The sequence below is a fragment of the Prinia subflava genome, chromosome 4 (genome assembly GCF_021018805.1).
Source record: "Prinia subflava isolate CZ2003 ecotype Zambia chromosome 4, Cam_Psub_1.2, whole genome shotgun sequence".
Classification (NCBI taxonomy): domain Eukaryota; kingdom Metazoa; phylum Chordata; class Aves; order Passeriformes; family Cisticolidae; genus Prinia; species Prinia subflava.
Window position 1 is genome coordinate 59567819 of NC_086250.1, and position 26495 is coordinate 59594313.

The window sequence follows — 26495 nt, forward strand, 5'->3', positions numbered from 1 at the left end:
AAAGGAAACAGGAGGAAGAATGGAAGGAAAAAACCTAGAACCTGAATTTCAGTGGTCTGAATTACATTTTTGTTTTAATATTTTCTCTTGTATGTCCAGTCAAACATATTTTGTACTACAAGAACAGAATTCTAAAAATGGGTAGTTTTCCATCTACAATAAGTGGGTGACAATATGAATATTGAATATCCAATTGGATTGTTCAAGGTAACCTGTACATCAGCAAAAGTAATTTTGTGTGATTAATCTGAGTAATAACAACAGCTGCACTCCATGTTCTAGCAATACAATTCATTTAGCCTATTACAATCTATTGATAACTCCTGAACCTAACAGCAACAACCAGAAATCAATGTGACTATTCATGATTAGAATTTAACCTGGCAAGGATAGTATTTACACAGCATGCAGGAGACTATTAGTTAAATCATGCATTCAAAATACTGACAGAAATGGTGTAATTCAGAATATATTGTGCTAATGCACAGTAAACATCTAGTTCTGTGTCCCACAAGTCCTGTGCAAGAGTACATGCTTCAATATCTGGGGTCTTTTATCAAATGCAACTAAAGCTCCATTGGATTTTGTACTTTGAATACTCCTGAACTAGACCTTAAATTGAGAAAAACACCTCAAATGAAAAAGTGTAGCTTTCCCTTTAGTACTTAATCCATCATTCTTTGCATGAAAAACAGAACATGTTCACAAGTACCAGAGTCTTTCACAGTAAAAGGTTGATCGTTCACTTTATTTTCCATTCACTTAGTCAAAAGTCACACATGAGAATAGAGTCACCAGAAACATTTCAAGTGGCAATAGGAGCCAGAAAAAGTCCTGAACAAATGCAAACAGGGGTGACTATAGTGAAGCAGATACCCAAATTTAGGAATTTTATCATTATACCTACTTGGAAGTGGTTGTTTTTATAATATCAGCAGTTAACCACAATTCAAACAGAAAGACTAAAAAGATATTTAGAGTGATGACAGCTTCAGATTCAACAGATACAGGAATTAAATGTCTGCTTGAGATATATGGTTCCACTTTCAACTGTGATTGTTGATGCAGATAAGAATATTGCAAGCCAAATGACATCCTTAAAAAATTATGCCCAAGCAGGTTCAGAAATATCTCAATTCACTCACTCAAACTGAACAATATCCTCTATACAAAAAATGTCATTCATAATGATGCTTTCATCAGCTTATTGCTAAGACAGTATACTTCTGTGCTCTATACCTCATTACAATCTGCCTTTTAACCTGATATTAAGAAGAATCTTTTCTTGAGGTTTTTTCACTGTCCTGGTGAAGTCATATTAAGAAACAAAACCATTTGAATTTTAGACAGTCGACTCTTCTATGCATAATAAATATGTTGTTTCATTACAGATTATTTTGGCAAGTGAAGGAATCCTCCTTTGACATACATGGCCCTAGACACTAACATCAGACAGAAACATCTTAAGAGAAAAAGGCTCTTAATGTGCCATCCCTGAAAAGTAGATGCTTCCTCTTCTAGCTGAGTTTCCAGGATTGGGTAATTCTGCTCAATTTTGGGCTCCTCTCAAAAACTAGGGGGGGACTCAGTGCCTTACAAAGGTAGAAAAAGAGGTATAATTCAAAGGCTAGGGCTTAAACTCCCATTCTTTATCTCCCTAAATAAGTAATGTTTTATCATAGCATCTTAGCAGTGCTGCCTTCTAGGTAGGCACAATGCTTCTTAAGCGGAAAGGAAGACCACAGGCTCTGAAAACAGGTTCCTGCTTTAGTGCCACAAGCACAGGTCTTGCACTGCACAAACTGTCCAAGTGGTCTGTGAGCAGTTTAATACTGAGCTGAAATATGATCAATCTTCATCCCATGCATACCTGCATACCATGCCTGCTGCATCACTTCAGAACTGGTACCCCACTCATTAGTGTGATCTCTATTGTCTAATGAGTCCACTGCCTTGTCAAAAGCCCTGGATCCTCTGCCAGCTCAAGCGTAAAATAATTGTGTGCTTTTTAAAACTGCTCTCTCAAGAGTACAGGAAAGTAGAAAAGCATGGTTCAAGATAATTAAATCACGGTGAAAACATTTGAGCAGTACATTTAATTACCTAAACATTCTCAATTTATACCTATAAGGAGATAAAACCATAGTCAACACTTCCAGGAAGCAAAAAATTTCCCAGGTTTTATCTCCTTTAAGTGGATTTCAATATGCAAAATATCCTGGAAATTTCCCAAAGGTGAATAGTTCTGTCACACTGTCTGCCAAAATTCCCAATGCAATGCCAGCTTTTGATCAAGCTCAAGAATAGTCCAGCTAACACATATCAATACTTTCACCAGCTTTAAGCCCATAATATTACTTCACTAAAACAGGATTTTGCATCCATCTAAAAGTAATTGCTGCTGCTTTTTGGCATCAATGTGATTTTAACATGAGCAAACTCAGTAACTACCTGTCTCCTAGTCTGACAGAGAACATGTGGAACTTCTCAAACTAAATTTGCCATTATGCTTCAACTGTGTAATAGAAATTTTAAGTATACTTCATAGAATCAAAGAATGGCTTGAATTGGAAATTACTTTAAAGGTCATCTAGTTCCAACCCCTCTGCAGTGGACAGGAACACTTTTCCATTAGACCAGGTTGCTCAGAGCTCCATTGAGCCTGGCCTTGAATAGTTCCAGGGATGAAATATCCACAACTTCTCTCGGCAACATGCTCCAGTGCCTCACCACCCTCACAGTAAAAAAATTCTTCCTAATATCTAATGTAAACCTACTCTCAGTTTGAACCATTCCCCCATGTCCTATCACTACACACCCTTGTAAAAAGTCCCTCTCAATCTTTCTTGTAGGCTCCTTTCAGGTACTGGAAGGCCACAATTAGGTCATCCCTAGACCTTGTCTTCTCTTTTCCAGGCTGAACAAACCCTTATATTTATATAGAGTATGATAATTATGAATGCTATTCCATTACTAAAGTACTACTTAGCATTTATATGTCTTTGCTACAGTAAATTTTTGCTTTACAAAGCAATTCAGAATTCAGGAACAATAGTATAAAATAGGCTAGAAGAATTCTCTCTCAGTTTGATTTATTGGCATATAAAGCTTAGGCTCTAACCACAATTAGCTAGCTAATATCCTTTAGAGTATACATTTGTTTTGAAAATATAAGATAAACAGAAAATGATTACACATGCTGATGGGTAATTTCAAACAGTCTCATCATGAAAATGCACAGATTTATCCAGTTCTCCTAGTTGTCTTGTTGGCTCTAATAAACCAAAAATGTAACTGTTTTCCCCAGCAGCAGTATCACAAACAAGTACTCTAAAATCTGTTTATATAAGATGGAGAGATAAAAAGGAAAAGGTAATAGTTCTTAAGGGAAAGCTTTCCAATGATTTTCCAGTTAAAATCCTAGCCTTGAAACAGTTCAGAACTTAGATAATGAGACTTACTAAGACAAGCTGTTAATTACTTTTTATTTCTGTGAAAATTGCAAGGTATTTTGAGTGTAATTGGTACATCTCCTCTACAATATTACTCCAAAGGCACTAGGAGGAGCTCTAATTGTTCCCCAAAAGACACTAATTTCCACCTAATAGCTATTAAAGTAGGCCCAGTTTATTGGGTTTTTTAACACAGATTTTGCATAACAAGTTCGAAATACATCCATAGCACAGAAATGCAACTTTATTACTAGAGCTAAAAAAGACCTTCTTCAGAAGAAATGTTTCTTGTTACTGTGGTCTTTCTCTGTTCATACTTATCTGTATGTCTGTTACCACGGTTCCTCCTGTACACAAACATTATCTGTTCCCTTCAGGAGTTGAATGGTGATGGCTACAGGTGACTTGGCCTACCAGGCTTGTAACACTCCCTGAGTGGATATATAATAATGTATATATATTACAGACAAAGTTTTTCTGATTCATGTCTTGGTTTGGCAGGACAGGTACCTGTCAGGGAAAGTTGGAACTCTCCTTGGAATGGAGAGTGTAAACCTCCTCCCTCTAAATTACTATAATTTTGAAATTAAGGGCTTTCAAGCTAAAATTTGGGAATTGGAATAACAGTTTTTTTACTAGGAATATTAAAAATACAAATGCAGTAGTACAAAAACAAAAACAAAACAAAACCACAAACAAAACAAACAAACAAACAAACAAACAAACAAAAAACAGAAGTCCTAGAACACCCTGACAGAGTCTGAGATATGACCTGACACCCTGTTGTCAGGGTGCTGGAAGCAGTCCAAATAAGTCTTCCTGGAGTAACAGGTGTTGTTCTGGGGAGTAGCGATGATCATGTAGGAAAAAAGGGTCCAGTGCTGATGAGATGGGTCTGGTCCTCCTCTGAGAATCCAGTGGAAAACCAACTGCTTGGTGTTCTTACATCTCAGTTTTTATCTTGGTAGAAATGGTTGGCTCCCCCTCACTGGGTGGAGCATCTCACAATGGGATGATGGAATGTGTCGTGTCATTGGTGAGCCTTAATGGCCCATTAACAGAAGATATTCCCCCTAGAGGGTAAACAGTGGTGAAAGAGATAAGAAACACTGCCCCACCTGGTTTTAACAGGTGGTCTATTATCAGAAGGCATCTGCCCGCTCCCCCCTGGATTTACAAGAGATAAAGAAAAAAAGAAACCATCCCCCAACTGCTTTCTACAGATGAAATAGAACACACTTTTTTTTTTGGTTACATAATCCAAGACAGTTTGGAAGAACACTATGATGACCAGAGGTAAAAGGCAACTCTCTGTAGAAACCTGGTTTTAAATAGACATTTAAATAATGCTTTTAGCTCATTAGACACACATATTTAAGCTGGATGGGGTTGCGTACCAAGAACTGCATTACAGCTACCTTAGGCTACATCTACATGACCACAAACATCTCCTCAGCAGCAATTTCCTCTTTGCAGACCAAAGAGCACCATACAGACCACATCTATGGTCATGTCCACTCTGCACTTGCAGTGCTCAGTATCTATTCTATGTTCTTAGATGTCTTCTCACCTGCACACTTCTTCAATACACCATGTGCACTGTGTGCACCATTTGCTTGTTCAGGGCACAGAAACAGACACCTAAAGATGGCTCCTACCCTTGTGCAGCACTCTCTACAATGACATCTACTCTCACTGACCTTACCTCTACATCCGCTGCATTGCTCCTTGTACTTCTTCCAGAGGGTCTCTGACATCTTCTCTTTCCATTTTGTGGGCCTGGCTTTTTCCTGCAGATGGGATCACAAGAATTGCTCCATGCATCATAGGTTTTACTCCATGTCAAGGGCCTGAGCTGCCCATTAAGATATATGGTACTGTGGTAAGCTGTGGTAAGCCAGCTGTGGTAAGCCAGCTCACCTGAACCATCACCATTCTGTTTCTGATAAGAAAGACTAATGTACACACACAGGTTGAACAACAGTGGGACCACAATTTTCTGGATATCAAGGAGCCTAACATTTGCTATTTAGCACTAACACCCCAATTCCCAGGACACTATACTGCCCTCCAGAACTATGCCATCACTAATAAAAGAATAATCACTATGCCATCACTAATAAAAGAAAGAAAAACTATGCATGTCCACAATGAACAAGCTGGATGGGGAAGACTGAGTAATTTGAACCTTGGATGTTCCATGACCCTTAAAGACCACTGAGAAAGATGAACATAGCAGCTGCACTTGAGACACCATGGTCAGAAAGGTAAAGCAAAGATCCTTTTCCCAGGCACAGACACATCAGCCTACCACCCAAGGTTCAAATACCGCACTAAAGCTTGGCAGACACTGTGTCTCCTTCTAATATAAACACACAAGCCCTCACTGATGCACTCCCACGAGCCTTGACCACCTCAATACTTTGACCAGTGTGTGCATTTGTCAACTGACTACACGATGGCAAACCTTAAGGGGCTGGATGAATACCAACCGGCCCAGTCCCAGGAGTGTCAGCTTCCCCAAATAGGCAAAAATTCTGCAGCAGTCCCTTGAATAGTTTCCTAAAGGAAATTTCTATGATTTCAAATTGAAAGGTCAGTGCCAGGAAGAGGAGAGCCATTTGCACACAATTCTAATGCTGAAAGAAACAGTTGTCACAAGGAGAATAAAACAGTTTCAGATGCCTAGCTCCAGATATAATTTGTACCTTGAAGATTAAAAACTCTGCAGCTGGCATTAGTAACAGTTTGGCAGCCATGGAAGCTGCAGAGAACCCTGGCAGTCCTGAGGAGATGATATTTCTGCCTACATTCAGCAGTAGAAGATATTGCTATACAGATCTGTGCTTAAGAAAACTGAATTTTAAAAAGACGGCCTAGACAGGCTAAGAGATCAGTGAGGCCAGCCTCTGCCCATGCAGTTTGGACAGGTCATCCTAGACAACAGCTTTAATTCTGAAAAATAATCCCCTCTCCAGTTGTTGTAGCATCTATTATTGGCATTTACAGCACAGATCCAATCACCTCTGCCTCGAAAGATGGGGTCTAAGCACAAATCCAGTCACCTGTACCTCAAAAGCTGGGCTCTAAGACATTCCATCCTGCACTGAAGAGAAGCTTACAGGTGCAATGAAATTCCAGCATCAGTGCCCACAATGGCACTATTATTCTCAGTGTATCTGTTCAAAAGCCCAAGACATAAATATTTTCTTGGGTCCAGCTGATGATCACTAAATGCTACTATCAGAAAAGTGCAGTCTTTCTGCATTCTACCTTCTTCTTGGTATCAGATAACTCATCTCTGCATCTACCTTCAGTATCCAGAAGGAATCTTCTCATGCATAAGTGATTTGGATATTTTGTCCAATTCTATGTTATCTCTGTGTTTTTCTAATCTGCCTCTACTTTGGCTAGATAAGGCTCCAGAGAGACCATCGCTTCTGCTTCCACTAGCTTGAGCATCATTGTCAAGCTAAACATTCCCCCAGAACAGCTGCTAACATCCACCTTGTCATGCATCAGAGCAGCATTCTCCTCGCCCTTTGCTACAAGTCCTTAAAGTAGTTAATCTGGTGAATATCTACAAATTCAAGCTTAACTATATTCAGCAGAGACTCTCCCAAGCTACACTTCTCCAGTAATCCTGAAAATACATGCACAGGAGAAGCTAGTCTGTTCAGGCAACTAAGCTTTTACTTACATACTTTGGAGTCAGCAGATTTACTCTAATTCTTGCAGCCTACTGCTTTCACACTTGTAGATCTGTTTTTGCAGCATCTGGAAGAACATGGCCATTACCACAAGTCAGGAGTTAGCGCAGTCAGTGGGTGATGCAAATTTTTATTTTGTCAGCTGAACTGTCATCTGTGGTAGCACAAGGTAAAGCTGAGAAAGCAAAGAAGCAGGACTTCTCTTAAGAAATATTGCAGATGTATTGGATGTTTGTGACACTGAGCGAGAGCAGGAGGAAGAGAATTAGAATAACTTTGTGGTGTTAGAGCTGTTACACAAAACTGAATTTTAGGTAGGAGAATTTAGGCATGGGAAAGATAAAGTGAGCTGTTTGTGGACAGGTCAAACTGAATAATGCTCAGAATATCAACAGTATGAAACTGTATAAAATGACAGCCTTTGCCTCCATCTGTCCAAACAGATTACTCTGTTGAGTTTGGTCTTGGCAGGGAATAAAGATTAAAGAGCTTAGACAGGACTCTAGCGTGAAAACCTTTTCTCTTAAGTCCAGAGCTGCACTTGAATTCTGTTGATGAGCAGAAGAGGGTAGCTGTTCCCTCCAGAGTGTCACTGTGCAGTCCTTCGAAGCCAAACTTGCTGCAGCTGGCAGTATCACAATTCATGCATACAAATCAAGCTAAAAAAGGCCAATTGAATGAGTTTTCTACATTGACTACCCATATTTTCAGCAACATGCAGGGACTCTACCTGCTGAACTGCTGATGGTTTTGATGCTATTTATTAACTTCAGTAGTGATTTTAGCATAAGCATCACACTTACCAACTCCAGCTTGAACTCATTTGTTATGTATCAGTAATTTTCAACCACTAGCAATAATCTCCCACTTCTTAGACTTGCTTCAGTGTTGCTTCTTTCCCACTTCAACTTACAAGACAGAGCTGCTGCTAGACTTCCCTTTTAGATATTGGATGGCCCAAATATCATGGAGTTCTTCTTGGGGATGGATGATAACCCTGAGGGAACTGGCTGATGCCATTGTAACGCTACTCTGTAATCGCTGATTCCCCCCAAAAATTGGGAGGAATGCCTGAAGACTAGAAAAAAGCAAATGACATCCTATCTTCAAGAAGGAGGACCCAGGGGACTACAGGCCAGTCAGACTCAACTTGATCCCTTGGAAGGTGATGAAGTAGCTAATCCTGGAAACCATTTCTAAGCACATGAAAGACAAGAATCATATGGAAGAGTCAGCATGAATTCACTGAGTGCAGGTCATGCTTGACAAACTTGATAACCTTCTATGATGAAATCACTATCCTGGTAGAAAAGGATGGAGCAATGGATACTTAGTAAGGCTTTAGTAAGGCTTTCCAACACTGTCTGCCAGAAGATTCTCACAAGGAAACTGCTGAAGTATAGGCTGGATGAGCAGACAGGGAGGTGGACCAAAAACTGACGGAATGGCCAGGCCCAGAGGGTGGTGACCAGTGGCACGAAGTAAAGCTGGAAGCCAGTAACTGGCAATGTACCCCAGGGGTCAATACTAGGTTTAATCCTGTTTACCACCTTCATTAGGTGGTGGTGCAGAGTGTGTACGCTCAGCCAGTTTGCAAATGACGCAAAACTGAGAGCAGGGGCCAGAGAGCCATGCTGCCATCCCAAGGGAGCTAAACAGGCTGGAGAAAAAGGCCAGCAGGAACCCCAGGAAGTTGAATAGGAGGTGCAAAGTCCTGCAGTTGGAGAAGAACATGCACCAGGACAACAGAGGACATCCAACTAAGAAAGCAGCTTTCAGAAAATGACCCGAAAGGAGTGTGAAAAGGGGACAGAGTCAAACTCTTTCAAGATGTGCCCATTGACAGGACGAGAGGCAAGGATCACAAACTGAAATACAGGTGACACTGTTTGAACATCAGGAAACACTTTTGCACTATGAAGATGACTGAGCACTGGTACAGGTTGCCTGGAGAGGTGAGTCTCCCTCCTTGGATGCAGGGTCATTAGTGCTGGGCAACCAGCTCAAAGTGGCCCTGCTTGAACAGGCAGATGGATCCGAAGACTTCCAGAGGTCCCTTCCAATCTCAACCATTCTGTGATATTTATTGCTTTCCCTCAATTTCACTGAGCCATTGGGACTTTTTCTCATTGTGATGATACCTTTCATTTGTTCAGCCGCACTGACATTTCAGGACAAATTTCTCCCCAGCATTTGCACAGTAGAGCCCTGGGTGTTAGATTACAGAACCACACAAATGAGTAAGAACAGACCTGCCAGATGGTGAGGTTTGATCTGAGCAGTGCAAGCTTCAGCACTGCATCCAGGAACCATCATCTCAGGGACATCCTGAGTCAAAAGTTAATCTTTGTACTTAATAGTAATTGAGATATTTTTCTTCTATGAATTAATCCAATCGTTTTTGGAACACATGTAAATCTTTAGCTTCCACAATGTCCTGTGATGACCAGTTCCACAGCTGAAGAGCATGCTATGATGAATTATATTTTGCATCCTACCCTGGGCTAGGTGGCTTTGACAGTCACTAACTCCTGCACAGAATGAGAGTGGAAAAAGTTCCCTATGCAGTTTGTGCCAGCAGTCACAGCTTCACACATGCATAACCCAGTTCTCTCTTTGATACCAAAGAGCCTGCATGAGGATTCAGCAGACTGTCCACCATACAGAAATCATTCAATTCCTTGCTCACAAAAATCAGCCACATATTAGACAGGACATTTCCAGTTTCACTATATTCTTCTTGAGACAACAGGACAAATTATAAAGTGTTCAATATGTCAGTACACCATGGCTTTATACAGCAATATATCCATTTAGTGATGAGCAGTTCAATACAGAAAAAAACATGAGCAGAGGATGTTGCTGAGAGAGGATGATGTTAATTGCATCCAAGCTTTGCAATGCAGCATGATGGCTTTGGAGCTGTGAATAAGCCTGGGAAGTGCAGCATTTCTACACAAGACAGTGAAAAGGACTCTTAGGACAGAAACAGCAGCTGCAAAGAGAGGAACAAGTAGCATCCACAGAATTTAACTATTCATGAGATAAGTCATAGCCACAGTGTTGGTGTTCAAGACCATAGAAACAAGTTACAGCTGAACTATGCAATGACTTTTTGACTGTGTGTATAATAAAATACGAACATACAAAGTCCAAGCGAATTTTTTTGTCCTCTGTGTAGAAAAAAAATATTACAGTCTTTTTTAATCAGCAAATATATCACATAATAGACCAATTACTTACTTTTATAAACAAGAAAACAGAAAGGCTTCAGATTTTTTGAAGACATTCATAAAACCTCCCTGACTATACCACAGCACACAGGCATGTTCCACTCACAAAAATGCTGGCTTACTTTGGTCTGTAGCAGTATTAGGTTTGCTTAGAATTTGGTAACCACTCAAATTTTGCTTATTCTGACTCCAGAAGAGAAGCCCCTCTCACAAAATTTACACATTTCTTTTATTTTCAGACCGCCACCTTCATCAGTTTTATGCTTCCACTGTTTGCCAGAGCAACTGAAGCCTGTAAAGTATCATTGTTAGCATGGAATGGCAACAGTCACTAGATTTTCATGGTAACTATCTCCAAAACAGGCTCATGTTATTCAAAGATTTATTCATCAGCAGGAAATGCAGACCTGTCAGCAAATATATGGTGCTTGGAAGCTCTTGCAAATAAACAATGATTTTAATTTGCTAAAGATAGTTCAACATATTTATGTAGCAATCTCACAAAGCAATATTCTGATTCTTTTCAGCAACTCCTGCAAGCAGTGTGCACAGTGAGCACTTTTGCCCTAATAGACACTTTCAGGTCTAATACAAGAAGTAGAATAGAAAATTAAGATCTCAAAACAGAACCATGCTTAAAATAAAACTTTAGGTTTGCCTCTAATGTTTAGAAAGGAAGGGGAAAAAACAATCCAAGATTGAATAATAAATACAAGGCTAAATACAGAAATTATTGCAGCAAGTGTAATGAGGCTGATGAATGAGAATGAATTGCACAAACATTTTGTTAACCCTCCCTGCACTAAGAGGATAATATGGATATGCTAATATGGCATATTTAAGTCTTATCTGTGAATTTTTCAATCAGCGAACAAAGAGGAAGCAACAGTAATAATTTTGGCATCAAAACCAGACTTTATATGCTTGTTTTTTTAAATTCCTAAAGAAAAGCAATCTGACAGAAACAATGCTAATGTCAAATCACTGCTAATGACAAGCAATGCTAATGTAACATCTACATCATAGATATCCTATTAAACACTTCTTGCAGCCCTAGTCTTGAAAAACCTTATACTTGAATATTGACTGTATTACCTTTTTTTTTTTAATTTGTGATAATGACTAGATTTAGTATTTCTATGATTGTTATAGAGATTTGGACAATCCAGACTGTTACTCCACAGCCCACCAGTCATACATACAACTGGTGCTCTGCTAAGTTTCATTGCAGCAAAGAGATGTTTTGTATATTTATTTAATCCTAGCAAGTTAGAGCATATTTGTTTTCTGTGATTTCTGACTTCATAAAGGGCAAACAGTGTCTGACTAACAAACCTGGCCTTCTACAGTGGAATGACTGGATCAATGGACAAGTGAAAAGCAATTTATGTATCTACCCTGACTTCTGAAAGGCCTTTGGCAGAGGAAAATGATCAATATTTACATGTGCCATGGTCCAGATTTGGATATTTCTGTAGTCTATGTTCCACCACAAATATTTTGTCCTATATGCTTGGTTTTCAAAAAATTCAGTTTGTGGTGGAACAACGAAAAAGATGGCTAATTACAGTTTCTTAAATTAAACTAACTCTGTAACAGATATTTTGGAGGAGTTGACTGTGATCCAAAGTGCTTCACAGTCTCTCTTTATGACTCCGTCCCAAGTCAAAATCTGATTAATTGTACAGTAAAAACCTTGAAAAATCTCCAGACAGGCAGAAAATAGGATATGCCAAAAATGGTTAAATCCAAAATCTTCCAGTGCACATACTTCAAAACAGCTCAAAGCACAATTTTTTACCTATAAAAAGACTAAATCAAAGCACAATTGATCAAATAAGAATAAGACATCTACAGCCATTTGTAACCAATGTGATCAAAGGCAGAAAAGTAAAGGTATAGTAGCAGTACAAGGATTTTTAACATTATTTCAGTGCAGCAAGCAATACAGTAATATGAAGAAATATATTTGTAATAAGAGTGAAATAATTTCAGCTTGTGAGTATTAAAATGAACTCTCAGCCTCAAAGACTTCTCAATGATTGCAAATCCATTGACATCGTACATTCACTGTTTTGTGGGAAAAGGTTAGCAAAATACAACTGCAAGGAGCTGCACAAAACAAGGATTTAATTTAATACATGACAAAAAATGAGCAAAACAGTTTTCCAACTAAAAATTCATAACTTAAAGACAATGCAATATATCTGCAAACCTCTGACAGACTGAAAAGCTATGCCAGTCAGCCAGACTGGATCAGGATGTTGGATATTGTTGCCTGGCTGCTGACCCTGCAATTCAAGTGACTGGCACAAAACCACACAGAATTAAGAAGCAATACTAAGTCTTGAATATAACATAAGTGGAGATTAAGACTTATTGAAATTTGTCAGCCACTAATACACATGAAGTTAGATAAAACAGGAATTTTTTCTGTTCAGTGATTTTCATAAATATTTTAATAGCTTATAAAACTTGAACTGTTTTTGCTTCACTGATACTTTAAAAATAGTCCTAGCAATAATAATTCATATTTAGCAATTAGGTTCAAAATTTTGCTCATGTCCATTTTGTCCCAGTTTTTCATGAAACAAGACTGTTTTGCACATGGACTGGACATGAGCCCTACTGTGCATGAATCCTGAGAGATCAGAAATTAAATGCAAATAATTAATGAAAGACCAAGAAATTTTAATCTACAAATAAAGGATGAGATTATCCAGCTGGAGTTTGGGACTTACCTCTTTTAATAGAATGGATATGTTTGAGACTTGGGCTTTTCAAATGAGCCATAACTGAGAAAAGAGAACTTTTGCAGTGAGAGAAGAGGATTATGGTGAGGTGGCTGCTGTCAATAAGATTCTTTCCAGCACCAGATAAATTTTGTTGGGACTAAATTATTCAGAAAAAAAAGAGTTATTATCTGAGAGTATTTATGAAGGTTTATCTTATGGAAAGTAAAACCTATTGGCCAATATACTGACAACCCAGGAATTCCCTCCTGTCACTATACTCTAAAATCATGCATCTAAATATGGCCTAATTTTAGCTTTGCAATAGACATGTCAGGACAGTATTCATCAAAAGGCTGGGGCCATACATCAACAGTAAGTCCCACTTCATTGATTACAAAATGTTATAAAAGAAATTGAAAGTCTTATTGCAGAGTATATTTGCAGGAACCAAATCTCACTTTTTACTATAGAGGGAGGAGGATGCCAGACCTCCTGAAACTGTTAAACACAAAGACCAAATACCCACCTAGAAACTCTTCAGGGAAATCACCATGCTTTGAATAGTAACAGAAGTCTGTGAGTCCTTAGTATTAGTCTATTGCACACTGCAGACAAAACCAGCTCAAATGATACTGTTAAACAGTACTTGCAACTCAGAAATTACCTGCTGGTTTGTGTTGCGTGGTCCTATTAGCTGGCTATCCACGAGAAAGCAACACTGCATCTGTCTATACCAACACATACCTTCTAAAACCAGGGGTGTTTAAAGACACTGACTACATCAAAACTGTGACTGATTCTTCAAGCAAGTCCAAAGAAATTTGCCAAGCGGTCTACAGATGGATTTCATGATCTAGTTTTGTGCATTAGGGAAAGAAAGGAAAAAAAGAAAATAGATCAAATACAGACTTGCTCTTTTGGGGGATAAGGGGAACAGAAAGGAATAGCTCTGCTTTCCTCCTAGTTTTTAGGGGAAGGAAAGAAAAATAGCTGCAATGTGCTTTGCCACTCACAACCTCATTCACCCTGAATAAAACACATGAGATTCTCACATGAGCAGGTGCAAACTTTCTGAACCAGCAGCAGGCAAGTGTCACTTGGCATACAATTGCAAGAACCCCCAACTGATTAAACCATTCTCCCAAAGGTAACAGAAGAAAGTCCTTACAAGCTATGTTCATGTTACAAAATAATCCTAAGAAGCAAGCCTGGGAACAGCCAGACACCTCATCTACATATTAAATACCCCAGAAATTCAAGTGGCTCGGTCTAGAATGAAACCCCAGAGTGATTGGGGTAAGATAATAGCAGGGATTGCTTTTCAGATGCATGGACAAGATCTTGCTAATATCACATCACCATGTCTGTGCCAATAGACTTGTGGCTTCCCAAGCTCTGACACATCTCAACATCATACTCTAAGGCATTCTATATTCATCCTTTCCTTCTTGAGTCACCAACTTAGCAAACTGAAAAGGGCCTTACCCATTACTTTGCAGCAAAGCCAGTTTGCAACCATAGCAGGGGAACTTTAAAGGCCGGTAGTGCAGTCTAAACCAGCATCACACAGAAGAAAAGGAACAGTGAGCTACTAACACACCAGGAAGGATGGTCAGATGCCTTTCCCTGCTGTTTAACTGCAAGCAGATGCAGCAACATTCAGTTGTGCATGGCCATTGGTCTAAGGCCTTCTGCTGCTATTGAGGCTCAGCACTGGAAAGGGTGACATGGCCTCTGTGTCAGGCCCTCAACTTGACCATGCTCTGAAAGGAATCACATCCTCCCAGTCAGGCCTGCCTCCCTCTCCTCAAAGTAAAGCCTCTGAGTTTCCACGGTGCCAAATTTCTTTGGTCCTCACACCTCGTTGTCAGCCATCCACACACATCATGTGGGCCAGGATTTGAGCAGTGGCTTGGGAACAGTCATTCCTGAGGTGTCACTGCTGAGGTGGACAGGGCAATAACCAACACATGTGAAGGCCTCATTTTCCTTTCTATTCAGGAACTCATCTGGGACAAAGCTTATTTAAATTCATATTTTTCCATAGCGATCATCTGGCTAAATTTTTTCTCCTTTAACAGCATGACTGAAAAAGGACCACTCATTTATTCCAAATAATTGTTTTGTTCCTGTGGTCTTGCAGAACCTATTGCACAGTTCCCTTTCTAGCAGGTCCTACTGGAAGCTGGTGGACAGACCCACTACTGCTGTAGGTAACCAGTCCCTGATATGACTTAGAGGGCTGTTCAATGGCTGAAGTGAATGCCAAATCAATTCTGAGAGAGGCTTAATTACACTGGCAATACTGAGTAAAATAGTAAGGACTTTGTACTCTTGTTAACAGGCTGCAAGGAAAAGAAATTAAATTGTACCCTTTCATTTCCAGAGCTGGAATGTCACCCACGGATGTGGTAGTAAGCCTGCCAGAAAGCCCACCACAGCCACTATTACCAACAGAGCAAGATAAATGCACATTACAGCAAGCAGCTGTGCTACTGGGTGTTACACCCTTGGTGCCAAAAGCTCAGTTGTCTTTCTCACAAGCACTTGGATACACATACCTTCTTTGGAAAGAGGTAAAAGCATGGAGGAGTTGGCACCCTTGCAATAAGCATTAGCTGAGATATCTGACTGACTTTGTTGTGGCTCATGGTTTTTATCTTACTGCTAAGATAAGAACAGCCAGAGTAAACAGACTTTGTAGTCTATCACCACAAGTACAGGAACTACATAATTGTGCTGTGTTTACATGCTCAGTGTCAGTGACAGCGTGCTGAGTATTACAATATACTGTTCACACAGCAATGCATTTAGTGAAGTGATTGAAGTAGTTTTCTAGCAACTGCAATGTAATTTCAATACTGCAATCATTTACACACAGTAGATGGAATTGTACCATTAGGAAGTTTATACGCCTTAATGTTTTTCAAATCAGTTTAATAATGCTATATCACAGTATTTGACAGTGCCACAATATTTTTTTTTTGCATCAGCATGGTGGAAGATCCAAGACAATCACTATTAGGAGTAGCAACAGAGATGGCAAGCATCTGGCCAAGCAGGAAGAGGGAGGGGACTGATGCTGCAGGCAGATGTGGCAGTAGGGCTTGACCTTCTTGCCACAGGGATGCCTGGTACAAGTCCTGGCACTGGGGCAGGCACCACTTGTGCCTGCAGCAGTCTGGTGAAGGACCACAGGAAACAAACATGCCAAAGTCAAGAAATGTCTTAGGGAATAAGAAGAGTCCTCTAAGAGACAAGAATAGGAGAGGAGAACAAAGACAGGAGAATGTGCTGGAAGTTGGACTGAGGATATGCAGAGTCTTTCTTTGAAGAAAAGAGGCATGCTAACATATCCTTGGAAAACTATGAACTGGGGTTAAACCAGAGCATTATTCCCTTCCAGTCCTGTTATTTGCTTCACTCTCGATTTGCTACTGGTGATAGAAAATAAGAATTACTGTGAAATTAGAATAATGATAGTGCTTAATCTGAGCAGCATGCTGGTACACAAAACCTTGCAAAAATAATTCCTGTGTTTGATACAGTAGGTTTGATACAATTTGTCAAAAGATTCATGCAGTAAAACTTATTGGTACTGAAGCTGTTCCAATTAGGAAGAGAAAATATTGATTAGAAGTCTCTTGCAGTGACAAGAAACAAGTTTAAAGCACTTAAATTCTCACTCTATCAAGAAAATTAATGACGTTAACACTAATCCTGCTACTTTAACTGAGGAATTAATGAGGACAGGCGTTACCACTGTCATTGCTGACAAAGGCTAAACCAAATTTAATATTTTAAGAAAAGTACTTGGCTAATTAAGAGCTAATTACCAACTAGTATTCCTTTATGTTACTTTGAGAATGTTAGTAGATTGGATTTTTTTCTAGTTTGAAAAAGGCAATATCTAGATAAGCAACTAATTCAGAAAATGTCCTCTTGGTAAAGGGAATGGGAAGTTTTATGCTATTACCAGTGGCAAGCTAGGACCTGCTATGGGATAGCTCAGCTATCATGTATAAGTTACTTGATACAGCACCAGAACACTTGGACAGACATAGGAACACTGATTGTCTGACTTTCTAATTGTCAATCATTTTAGCTACTTGCAAATCCAGTGAGTGCTGCTTAGAACATTTTTTACATTCAGACTAATGAAATAGGCTGTTGTAAAGAATCATGAAATCAAAGAATGTCTTGGGTCAGAAAGGGACCTTAAAGACCATCTAATTCCAACCTCCCTTCTGTAGATAGGTACACTTTCCACTAGATCAGGTTGTGCAGAGCCCCATCCAACCTGGCCCTGAACATTTCCAGGGATGGGGCAGCCACAGCTTCTCTGGGTAACCTGTTTCGGTGCCTCACCACACTCACAGTAAAAAAATTCCTCCAAATATCTAATTTAAATATATGCTTTCTTTCAGTTTTAAGCCATCTCCCCTTGCCTTGGCACCAAATACTCTTAAAAAATCTCTCTCCAACTTTTTTGTAAGTTCCTCTCAGGTACCACAAGGCTGCAATTAGGTCACCCTGAAGTCTTACCTTATTTCTTATAAAGAAATTTACTTTGATTTATAACCACCGCAAAAACATGTACTGGACAACAATGCAATATCTGAAAGAGCTAAAAACATCTAGTAAATCTAAAATGGTTTGTAGGAATTAGAAAGTTTTTTATCTTATCACTGGCAAACCCAGTAAGAATTTTTTTCTATAAATTGCCAAAGTAAATAATTAAGCCATATGAATAACTGTCCATATAAGAGCCAACAAACTTCTTCCTTACTAAAACCAATGTGTTCAATCCACTAATAACTGAATAGACAGAGAGGGGAAAAATTATATTGCTGGATTATGATTTACCTTGGTGCCACATTCCTGAATTCTGCTTCAGGGATTTACACTCATTTGCATTACCATCTTTATTTGTACTCTTTATAAAAGCTGATGACTGATAAACATTATGGTACAATTAAAGAGACCCATAAAAATTAAATTAGAAAAGTATGCAAAACCCTAGACGCAGGCTAAATGCATCATACACGGCCCTGTAAACCCACTGGTGCTGTATAGTAATAGCTACAGTTATTAAGAAAATAATTTAAAATTAAATAAGTAAGAAGCAAAATAATCCCAAGATAGCAGTGCTACCCAGGTCAGACACAGTGCTGGCCTCTATCTGGTGAGCAAATTCACTTCTGTATGCATTGCAGTATCTATGCTATAAGGAAGTAGCATGGGTAGAGGCAGTACCTTCTAGTAGACCTAACATTCTGAACTTCACCATATTGCATAAACAAATGGCCTTATTATATCCTATTATATCCAAGGCCCATATATTTCAGCCACTCTGACAGTGATGATTGTTTCATACTCTTTTTTTCAAGCAGTCAGTGCTGTTTTATCCTCAGCTGTGTGTCATGGGTTAGCACTGGCTAGATGTTAATGCACTCATGAATATATGTTTTTTTTCTAACAACTACTGTGGGATGTGATCAGGAACAGAGCAGAGCAGGCTTAAATCTTGAAAACAAAAAAAAACCCAAAACTTTATTACATTACATAAGAACAGAGACAGAAAACTCTTAAACACACACAGAGACAGAAATAAAAACTTCTCAGAACATTTCTTCTCTTCCCCCATTTTTCACCCCCCACACATTACTCTTCACAGACCAAACCTTTGGGTTTTAAATCAAACAATCACCACTGAAAAAAACCACCAATCTTCAGTTTAGCAAGGGAGAGAGGAGTCTCTCTCGCACCACAGACTGTTCCTCAGAAAACACGGGTCCACCCCTTATGTGTTCCCATGTCACCCGTGGCACCGCCCGGAGAAGTCTGCCAGGGTGACACTCTCTTTTTCCTATGTCCAGCGCTCTCACCGCTGTCTATAGGCTGAAGCTGCATACAGGGCTCTTTTAAGGATACTTGCATGCTGAGCTCTCCCCTTTTTACCCAGGGGCCGGGGTTCGGAGAGCAGGTCTCCCCTGAGGGCAGAGGGCGCCACCTCACCCTCCCCCTCTTTTCTCTGCTCGCTCCACTCTTCAAGTGCCAGTCACTGTAGCAAAAGCAGGGCAGCTGTATCCACCCAAAATGCAGTTTATGTTCAAAAAGAGACTTAAGCTCAGTCCATGGCTAACATTATGCAAGGAAAGTCCAGCTCAGAAAGCTACTCCTCTCATTCTTTGCCCATCAGGTTCCTTCTAATCGTGCTTTATCATCTCGGTCCCAGGCCGCTTCCCTCTCTCTCCTCTAAACTACCAGTCATGAAAATCAATGTCTAAGAAAAGTTTCTTTCTGCTACACAAGGGTTAACAGTTTCTAGCTCCCGGCAGGATGCAGGCTCAGGCACTCCCAGGCTCGGCAACCCCCACGTGGCTGGGCACCTTCTCCCGGAGTTTGGGGGGAGGGGGGTGAGCACACACAGAAGGCACTTCCACAGTTTTCCACTCCTCCATCCTGGCTGGGGCAGCTCAGTTCCAGTCCTGTCCCCTCTCTTCTCCCCCGGGGGCCCCAGCTTACTTTAGTTCCACCGCGTGGTTGTCCTGAGCCCAGCCACGTGGCTCCCCTCCCCCACTCAGCCCAAAGCTGAGCAGGAGAGAGGAGATGTTTCCACTGCTGAAACCAGAACCCAAAAGAACCCCAACTCCCCTGGAGTCCTGCTTTTAACTCTTTGTGTCCCCAGAGGCGTGGCCAAACCTCCGAGTGACCAATCTAGGTGCCAGCAGAAAAGCTGATTACTGATTGGCCTGCCCATCACTAATTGGCCTGCCCACATCCCCCTGGAAAAATTCACCTCCCCCCGCAACCAGGACACTGTGGGAATCTCCTTTTTAAACCTGCATCACTTTTCTAGCTGTCACGGCCAAGTGCTACATACCTGTGGCCCCTAACCCTCCTCCTCGCAGCTCTCTTTAACACAGCCTTGAAGCCAGTGATCCAGAAAGTCAGGCTTTCTATTACACCTCCTTAGAGACCACCCACAAGTCCACTTCATAATTTTTCATTTGAGGGGTTTTTTCCCCCTTAAAGGTCTGATCATCTCCAGGAAAGTAAACACTAGCTCCTCAAGGAACTCGTTAATACAATCCCCTGGGAAACTTTCTTCAGGGACAAGGGGACAGAACAGAGCTGGCAAATTTTTAAGGACATCTTCATGGAGCACACAAATTAGTGATCCCCAGACAAGAAATTTGGCAAGGAAGGCAGAAGATGGGAATCCCTGAGTCTGGACCTGCTGGTGAAGTTAAAGGGCAAGAAGTATGTGCACAGGCAAGGGAAGCAAGAGTGGGTAACCTGGGGAGAGTATAAGGATGCTGTCCAGTTTCACAGGAATAGGGGCAGAAGGCCAAAGTGAAGTTGGAGCTAGACTTGGCCAGAGATGCAAAGAACAACTGGAAGGGATTCTACCGGAGTGTAGGGACTTTTTACAAGAGCAGGTAGTGACAGAACAAGGGGGAATGGTTTCAAACTGAAAGTGGGCAGGTTTAGATTAAACATTAGGAAGAAATTCTTTACTGTGAGGATGGTGAGGAGGCACTGGAGCAGGTTGCCCCAATAAGCTGTGGATTCCCCGTCCCTGGAAGTGTGCAAGTTGGATGGAGCCCTGAGCAACATGGTCTAGTAGAAGGTGTCCCTGCCCATGGCTGGAGGGTTAGAACTTGATGGTGTTTAAGGTTCCTTTCAACCCAAACAGTTCCACGATTCTATGAAATGAAAGCTTTGTCCCTTTAACAGAAGCTGTTTAATCAGCTGGATACTGGCAGAAAACATCCTGAACATTTCCTTCAGTTTCTAATTTAGAACCACGAAGTGCATCATCAGCTACTCAGCAGGAAACAGCAGGAAAGCTTACTTGGGCTTTGGAGTACTCATCTGCTCTGTTAACATATAGACCATATAGAGTATACAGCAATGGAGTATACTGCAAAGGATGATGAGAGGGGAAAAGCAGGCAGAGGGAAGATGATTTTCAGGAAAGATAAAGGTCAGGAACTCCAGGGACAGCCCTTCTTTTGAGGAAAACAGGTCTTCTCCGGCCTTCTCTAAGAAAAGCATAGTTTCAAGCCATCTTTGTTTAACTCAAACTACTCACAGAACCAAAGGATCTACAGACCATTTACTACTGTAGTAGAAGTATTCCCACCACTAGGTGTCAGCCCAATTTAAACTATGCACAGTTTTCTTTAAACAAAATTTCACTTTTGTTATAATCTTTTAACTACATAATGGCAATATTCATATATATCTATATAATGCATACATACACTTATAACACTCAAGCTCACTTTAGGAACATACCTAACGACAATTTCAAAAAAGCATGCTGAATACCTAAAATCTTTTTGAAACTCAAGTAGAGCACCTGCTTTCAGAAAGGTACATTGCATGGAATCCTTTAGTGTGCAAATGTGCTTTAAAACCATCAAGCTCAATCATTAACCCAGCCCTGCCAAGTCCACCATTAACCATGCCCCTAAGGGCCACATCAACATGTCTTTTAAATATCCCCAAGGATGGTGAATAAACCACTTCCCTGGACTGTCTGTTCCAGGACTTGACAACTTTCAGGGAAAGTTCTTCTTTCAGGGAAGAATTTTTTCTCAATTTCCCATTTAAACGTCCTCTCACACAATTTGAGGACATTTCCTCTTGTTTTATACTTGCTACATTGACCCCCATCTGGCTACAGCCTACTTTCAGGCAGTTGTAGAGACTGATAAGGTCTCCCCTGAGCCTCCTTTTCTCCAGGCTAAACAGCCCCAGCTCCCTCAGCTGCTCCTCATAAGACTTGTGCTGCAGACCCTCCACCACCTTCATTGCCCTTCTCTGGACTTGCTCCAGCACCTCGGGGTCTTTCCTGCAGTGAGGGGCCCAAAACTGAGCACAGGGTCTGAGGTGTGGCATCACCAGTGTTGAGCACATGGGGACAATCGCTGCCCTGGTCCTGCTGGCCACACTGCTGTTTGTACAAGCCAGGATGCCACTGGCCTTCTTGGGCACTTGGGCACACACTGGCTCATGTTCAGCCGCTGTTGACCAGCACCCCACGTCTTTTTCCATTGGGTAGATTTCCAGCCTTCAGCATTCAATTACTGAGGGGTTGTTGAGACCAAGGTGCAGGACTCAGCACTTGACCTTGTGGAACCTCACACAATTGTTCTTGGCCCATCAGTCCTGTCCAGCCCATCCAGTGTCCTCTGGGGAGCCTTCCTACCCTCCAGCAGATCAACACTTCCACTTTGGTCCTAACTTGTTGCAAACTGACAGGAAGCACTTGATCCCCTCATCCAGATCACTGATAAAGGTATTAGACAGGGTTGGTCCAGATACTGACCCCTGGGAAATATCACTTTGACCAGCCACCACCTGGATGTATCACATTCACCAGCATCCTCTGGGCTCAGCCAGAACCAGTTTCCTACCCAGCAAAGAGAGTGCCCATCCGAGCCCATCCATTTGGAAGCTGTGAAAATGATGCACCTTCACGTACAGAGAGCAGTGAACAAGTATGGGCCCATGGACAGTACTTCATCTTTTTAAAATTTAAATCCCCAATAGCTAAAATGAGAGCTGAAAAGGTTGAGGCAGAATACCTGCTCTGCCACTGTTTTCTGAAGCAATGAATTCATTAACACCACAGAGCCCCTGCTGGTTATGACATAAAAGCAAATGGATCATTTATCAGCATTTTGTCCAGGGGTGAATCAAATAACTGTCATATCACTTCTGAACAGGCTCTGTCTGAGCACTTTCTGTCATTCAAATTAACACTGCCCCCTCTCCAGCTGCAGGGTTAAAACACACAGAATGGGGATATAACTCTGGAAAGAATATTTATTCAGAGTATTATGCCTTCAGTGATAAATATGCATTGGCTCTTCAAGGCAGATTTCAAAACTAAAAAAAAGGTGGTTATAAAGTCTCGTGTAATTAAATTTTCTTTGTCCTCTCTAGGGGAAGCATGACGAGACAAAACTGAATGTGAAGAAATGGATCTGACTGGCATTGCTCTCTGTCAGAAATAGCTTGCAAAGGAGAGTCCCCAGGCAATACCTAACACAGCTTCTGCAGGCTCACCAGGTGGTGTAAAGCACTGCAAATAAAATAATGGGAGAGCAGGAAGACGGGAAAAAAACAACAAAAGACAAACAAAAAACCCCTCAGGAAACAAAACCAAACAAAAACCATTCAGAACTTCCCCCACAAAAATCCAGACTCATTTGCACATACATTCCCCACCACAAAAGCAAAGAGAAAGAAAATCCAAAGAGAGTTACGCCTCCCAAAAGCCCAACTGAACTAGCAATGATCCGGGGAAAAGAACTGTTCCAGAAAAATACCTTCCTTCTCAGTAATGCAGAAACAACAACCTACAGTCTTTCCTTGCACACAGCCTCCCTCTCCTGTCAAAAAGATGAAGTTTCAGTTCTGAAATATACTTGTATCACACTGCAACAGTCCTTTCACAGCTGACCCAGAATCTCTCTCTAATCCCGCTATCTCTCCCTATAAGCACCATAGAACACTTAAATCAATCTCAACACAAAAGCTAGGAAGGGTGAAGAAATGAGGGACCTGCTACACAGCTGATAGCAAAAGCCAATGAAAGATGGCTAATATCAAGGACAGACTGAATTAAAACACGAAGCAGAAAATTTTATTCCAAACATGAAAATGTATGTAGCCAAGAGGGGGAAACGGGCCCAAGACAAGAAAATTATTTTCAGAAGAGACATTAGCGATGACTGAGAACAGAAGGCAAAAATGGCCCCTTTACAACCCAAATCAACCTGGACTTCCAACATGGATTTCATTTCTAAAACAAATCCTAGGAATGGGATGAGCCTTAGGGCCATAACTCAGACAAAAAAAAGTTCTTGTGGGTCTTCTCGTGTGTTTTCCAGCAGTTTGTCCCTTCCTTTGGAGTCCCCTTTGCATCTTTACTCCAACAGAAGCCCTACCCCAATCAACTTCTACATGGAGCTGAAACAAAATACAGTTACAGTAGACTCAAATCTAACATTGTGTTCACTTAGAAAGTTTCTACAAGGGTCAATGCATCCTCCATTCATACATAACATTACACTGATTTTCAGAAAATATAACAATATGCATTATACACTGGATAAGGCCATGGAAATTGCTATATCAAACCAAAAGATTGTATGAAGTGGAATTGTAGCCAAATAGACTGGAGTGGCCAAAAAGAAATGGAGTCCCTCTCCTTGGAGGTGTTTAACAAACAAGACATGGTGTGACACTTAGTGCCACAGTCTAGTTGACAAAGTGGTGTTAGTCATAGGTTGGACTCAATGATCCCAAAGGTCTTCTCCGACCCAGTTAATTCTGTGACTCTGTAAAGTCTTTTCAGACTATGTGCATAAGACAGCACAACACGCTACAGGTGATAGAGGACAGAAGATGTGGAATAAACACACTGAGACGCAAGAGAAAAAGAACAAATTGTTTAAATTAGTTAAAGATCTGGGGGCCTTTGTTGTGGTCTTCATGGTAAGCAATCCACACTCACTGATGGAATGTTAGAAAGAGGTCAGAAATATATGAAACTTCCAGAGCAGAAGAACATTTAAGAGGTGCTCCAGAGGTGAGGTCCTTTGCCCTTTTTTCATGCTCTGATAAGAATGACATTCAGACAACTACACTTTACTATCAGAGCTCAATTTTCCTGCCAGAATAATCAACACAAGACAGCTCAGTCACAACCTCTAATCCCTTCTACAGATCATACCATGATTTGGGTTGGAAGTGGACCTCAAAGATCATCTTGTTCCAACCCTCCTTCTGTGGGCCAGGATACTTTCCACTAGACCAGGCTGCTCAGAGTCCCATCCAACGTGGCCTTGAGCATCCCAAGGGATCGGACATCTGTAACTTCCCCAGGCAGCCTGTTAGAGTGCCCCACCACCCCCACAGTAAAGAAATTTTCCTAGTATTCAATCTAAACTTACTGGCTTTGAATTTGAACCCATTCTGCCCATTCATTCTGGTGAAGATATATTAATATCTTCATTGGATTTTCCTAGAAAAGTCCAAGAAAACTGGATTACAATATAGATGCTTACCAAGACTACCTCATTCTTTCCATTCTCCTCTTGTCTAGCTAATTAATACACTTCTGAAGACTTTTGTCCAACTCTACCTGACTTCCAGAGGCTTAGCAGATGCTGGCATCCTCTCCTACCAGCACTCCAGGGAACTGCTACCTGCAGAGGAATGAACCTTGGAAGGTGTGTTTCAAGATTATAGTGTTTGAGACACCTGATCTCTAGAAGCTAGTGCCTGTATTTATTCAGGAACCTCAGGAAACACTAGCACAGTTTGGTTTTTGGGGTCTTTTGGTGGGGTTTTTTGTGTGTGTGTTTTGTGGTTTTTGGGGTTTTTTTGTTGTTGTTGTTTTGTTTGTTGTTGTTGTTTTGGGTTTTTTGGTGTGGTTGTTTGCTTGTTGGGTTTTTTGTGTGGTTTTTTTGTTTGTTTGTTTGTTTTTTCTTCACCAACATACATGGGAAGAAGAGGAAACATTAACTCAGGCTCAAGCTGTCTAGCTCAGGAATCTACAATTGCAACAAATTATTTACAGAAGGAACTACAAGTGATCCAGGACTTTAAGCCAGCTGGGAGCTGGAACAGGCAAAGAGACTTCAACTACACAATATTTACTATCAAGGTGGGTAGAAAATACACACTGAAGACGTCAGACATCTCTGGTTTCAGCAAGAGTAACGCAGTGGGGGCCAAAAAGGACTGAGGTGTGTTGACCCCATCTGGACACCAGCTTCTCAGCAAAGCCACTCTCTAACTCACCTTCTTATCTAGATGAGGGAGAGAAAACATAGTTAAAGCGTCATGGGTCAAGATAAGGCAGGGAGAGATCACTCACCAATCACCATCACAGATAAAACAGACTCAACTGGGGGAAATCAGTTTGTTGCCAAACAAATAAGAGTAGGGCCATTAGAGATGGAAATTAAGTCTTAAAACACCTTCACCTCACCCCTCCCTTCTTCTAAGGCTAAACTCCACACCCTTCCACAGCGCGCAGCTCTTCAGGAACAGACTGCCTCAGTGTAGGTATCCCACAGGGTCACAGATGCTGACCCCCAAAGCTCATCCAGCCCATAAACCAAACCCGCCCATGTCCCCACCGCCTCCCGGCCGGTGTTTATACCGGGGCACTGCTGGGGAGCCCCGGCTCCAGCCCGGCAGCTCCATTGGGCAGCAGTTTCGTCAGTCACGGTGAGGGGAGCTGCCGCGGGCCTGTTCTCCTTGCCGGGCGCTTGCGCGAGGCCCCGGGCGTTTCCCAGGGGTTCCCGGGGCCGCCCGCCCGCGGGGCCGGTC

At 41.2% G+C, this 26495-nt stretch overlaps 1 long non-coding RNA gene across 1 annotated transcript; it reads right to left on the reverse strand.

The window, feature by feature from the left end:
• Positions 1 to 294: 294 nt before the first annotated feature.
• LOC134550301 (uncharacterized) lies at positions 295 to 26451 on the reverse strand. Its single transcript, XR_010080305.1, has 4 exons — positions 26326 to 26451; positions 7153 to 7229; positions 5158 to 5242; positions 295 to 4525 (listed from the first exon to the last, which is right to left on the reverse strand). It is a non-coding gene; the product is annotated as an uncharacterized LOC134550301 (long non-coding RNA).
• Between the last annotated feature and the right edge of the window lie 44 nt (positions 26452 to 26495).